Raw genomic sequence first — 4,550 nt, forward strand, 5'->3', positions numbered from 1 at the left:
TAGCATGATATTATCTATCCAGTTACATTTTTACCACCTACAGTGAGCTCCTCAAATAATGAAGGGGAAAAAAACAAACTAAGATCAGAATTTGTTCTAGTGCACCCACGTAGAGCATTCTGACATGAGCAAGGTCTGATCTCGCCCGTAAAAAAACTTCTTTCCCAAAATATTTTACCTGCCTCATACTGCACAACAGAAAGAATGTTGTTCATAACATCGTTCACACACTCAAATGAAGACATCAGCTGGCGAAACCTGACTTACCAAACAATGTGAAAAGGTAGAGGAGGGTCAATTAAGTCCACTTGGAAATGGACCACTGGCCGAAGTGACCATCTACTGGACATCACGTCTCAGTGTTTTCCGCGCTTCTCGTTCAAGCTTCCCTTAGTAGGCGCAGATGTACGTACACAGCTGTACCGATGTGGGGGTGTGCACACTTGTTCGTTCCTATTAGGCCATCGAGGAATTTCCAACGCACCATGAAACCACCCACATTCTCACTAGGCACTTCATACGTGGACTCTTAGTAATCCAAACCAAAGCGAGATACAGTTTGCTCTGCTTTGTTCTGTTTTATTTCGGGTGAACCAAGCTTCTGAGAAACCAATCAGCAAAAGAAAAAAAAGAAAAAAAAAAGCTGATGATATGATGCTCATTTCCAACTGCTGGGATATACCAGTGCAACAGTCTTAAATGTTTCCACAGACAGAAACAATAGTTGATTCTGGGAAAATTCTGACGCAAGATAAAACACACATAACTCTTACCGAGTTTTGGTGGCGCAATACTAGTTATGAGAAACTGTTTGAAGTCTAATTCTGATTGGTTGAGAATGTGAATTTCCACACATCTCACAGAGCGTTGCTGGGAGCATGTATAGCACAGAAATGCTAAGATATATGAGTGGGTATGAAACAGCAGCAATAATAATGCTAACGAATACAGTAATAACTACAAAAGCACTCGGAAATACAACCCTCCGCCAAGCAGCTCATTTCCACCCAAACACGCATGCCAAAAATAACCCTACTTCCCAATATAGCAGCCTTTCGTGTACATCAACAGCTTCCAGCTGTGCAGCGCCTCAACCGAGCAGAGCACAAGTTTTAATGTGCGTATGCAAACATCAAATTCATGTAAACGCAGCTTGAACTCCCAAGTTCATTGACCCTATTTGTCAAAACATTTTTTTAAAATCTTTCAAAAATTCTTTAAAATGCTCTGATCACTACCAAAATTTAATCATCAGTTCCTTGTGGCATTATCTACTTTTCCTGTAAGTTTCATCGAAATCCATTCACAACTTTTTGAGTCATTCTGCAAGCAGACAAACGAACACCAACAAAAATATGGCCCCCTTCCTTAATGGAGGTAATGATGGTGATGACGATGATGAATGGTGCAGAGACTCCAACCCCAAGCACCTTCTGATCTGGAGATTCTCCTGCCTGAAACCCCTAGCAAACGGGAGACTCCAACTTGATGTGCGCAAAGCGCACATCACGGGGTACAGGGCCCTGGAAGCTCTAGGGTTCTAGATGCTCTCTCGTACTATCTAAGGCCTATTTTTAAACATACGATGGCAATAAGTAAGATATCATTTCAAGCGGGAGACACAGAGCCAGGGCAGGAGAAATTAAATCTCAAGCGGGAGAGTTGGGGTCTCTGATGGTGATAATAATGATGATGATGATAATGATAACACTGATAATACTACTTGCAATAATAATAATATTACAACTACTACAAATAATAATTATATTCAAAATGATCACAATACGTTAATGTCTCACATGGCCTTGTCAGCAAAAAATAAATAAATAAATAAATAAATATGTACTCAGTTACTGTAGGCAGAGGGTGAAAACACGTTGGTCTGTGTGTACATATCTATCACATCTTTTGTAATAATAAAGAGATAGTGTAAGTTGTATATATGCTGAACATTTTGCGAGGCTTTTATTTTCACAAATTTCGTGAGCTGAGTGATATTCATGAATGTAAAAGTACAAGCACACATAAATATTTCCTCTGATCCCAACATCAAAGGGGAAGGCTAGTAACTGATCAGTGGGAATCAGTGGAAATGCTGGGAGATGATTGTTCCCATCCTTATGGGATTTATTCAAGAGTACATTGTATATCTATTCTTGTGTGAAAATGATTTGCTTCAGAACGGTCTCATATTCAAGTAATGTGCAGATTAATGCTCCGTCACTGACCAGGGACGCTAACTTGGAAGCATTAAACTGCACATTACTTGAATATGAGACCATTCTGAAGCAAATCATTTTCACACAACAATAGATATACAATTAACTCTTGAATAAATCCCATAAGGATGGGAACAATCATCTCCCAGCATTTCCACTGATTCCCACTGATCAGTTACTAGCCTTCCCCTTTAATGTGTCATGCATGCATACATTTCTCTGTTCAGTACTGTACACCACAATCTCATGAAATTGTCAGGAAGTCCCGATTCTCTCTCTCACACACACACACACACACACACACACACACACACACACACACACACACACACACACACACAAAACAAAAATAGATCCCCTAAATATTTGGCATATACATGTACTGTACATGATATAACAATTTAGCAACTGTATGCCTGAATGGTATTATGAAGGTACATAATGAACGCCTACTTTACCTCCTACAATTTGTATTTTACCCTTGCCCATTGCCATTATGACGACGATGAAAACAAAAATGGTTATAATCCTATTCAAAACAATACAGATTACAAAACATATACCCTCTGATGACACTTGGGCATGGCGCCACTGTCTCTTTTAACGATGAGTTTTTGTCTTGTCTGCATTTTTTTTTCCTTTTAGATCCAGAAGACTCTGTCTACGACAATATACATACAATACTGAAACCAAAAGGAACTTGAAGGCTCATGTCAAGCCCTGCTTGAATTGCCTGTCCCTAAAAAAATTGTCATAATTGAAACTGCAGAAGGTTTAACGAGAAGTTGCCCCGGTTCAAATTCTCGCACTCTCAACGACGCTGGTGCTTCCATATCACTCGCACTGGCACTAGTTTTAGAGTGATGTTCTCCGCTGCTAGTTCTACCTTTCTGGGTGAGACCAAAAGCTTTTCAGAAGCACTCACACGCTGATGCGTTCGGGAATCTCCAACAGAAGTGGACCCCGTCAGAACATCAAATGCCTCAGACTCCCCGGAACTACACTACGACAAACCCTGACACAGATCTCTCAACCCCCTGACTGAAAAAACAGAAATGATTCGGCTCAAAAGTAGGAAAGAAGGAACAGCTTCTGCTGGAGTGTGTAGCAAAAATTACTAAGAAAAATAGGAAACTCTGACTTAAAGAAAAGCTGGGAATGGTCAAAATTCAGATTCTTTCCTCCAAAGTCAGAATGGTTGGGAGGTCTGCTGATATGCGGTTGCTTTGGAGAAATCATGACATTTTGTGGCATTTGTGGCACGCTCAAAAAAAAAATTCTAGTCATTATGGCTATGTCACACAATTGAGATACTGTTACTTCACACTTCAAAAATATACTGTATGCAGGCAGAATGGGATAGATGATTGCATTCACACAGATAAAACCTGGTGAATACAGGACTGAATTTCCACTTCATCAGTGTTGCCTAAAACTGGAAATCGAGCAGGGACAAAGTCTTCGTCATCAAAATGATGCGTGAACAAATTGTAAAATTCGAATCGGTTCAACCACGCTGTAGGGAAACAAAACGGGTGCACAAACCTTGGTCCTGGTTCGACCCGTCTTCCGATCACCTGTCCGTGGCTTGACGTCCCTCAGAAGCGCTTCGACCTGCTCCTCTCGAGTGCGGTGTCGCAAAGAGGCGCCTCCACTGGTGGGCCGATATGCACAAAGCTTGCTGTCGGGCCACTCCTGGAGCAGAAAGAAGGGGTAAGGAAGAGCAGAAACAAGCTGGCATCAAACATTATGAAAAGAATCCTACGAATGCATAAAATAACTGTCAATGAGGCATACAGACACATTGGATAAACGACGTACTGCTCTAAACTCAAGTTAGGCAGTATACTCGGTGTTATCTAGACTGATGTACGCATGCATACATTGCACTTTTGGTATCCGAGCCAAGGCGAAATCATGTCCTCTGCAACGCTGCCCTGCACAATGGCGCGACGGGCTCGAATGCATTCATGAATAATCAAATACACGCGCACATAACACACACTCAACAACAAGAAAAAAAAGTAAAGTGAAAAAAAATGACACGGCTGCATTCACAGAAACAAGGGAAACGATTCAGGCACGCTGCAATGGCCCAATTTTCAGCCACCAATTGGCAGAAGGGATGGAAAATTGCCAGTGAGAACACATACATTTGCCCCGCGACATTGTTGAACATTTATTTTTTTGGGGGGGGGGGGGTAGGGAGGGGTAAATTTTGACGAGTCTAATTTCAAACATGGCCGCCCAGAGGTGAATAAATCATTAATGTGGTAATAACCTTGGCAGAGAGTATGGGGATAGCAGCTGAATGAGACGGAGGGGGAGATG

This window comes from Diadema antillarum, unplaced genomic scaffold (genome assembly GCF_040938485.1).
Source record: "Diadema antillarum isolate AM-2024a unplaced genomic scaffold, OU_Dant_1.0 seq00001593_RagTag, whole genome shotgun sequence".
Classification (NCBI taxonomy): Eukaryota; Metazoa; Echinodermata; class Echinoidea; order Diadematoida; family Diadematidae; genus Diadema; species Diadema antillarum.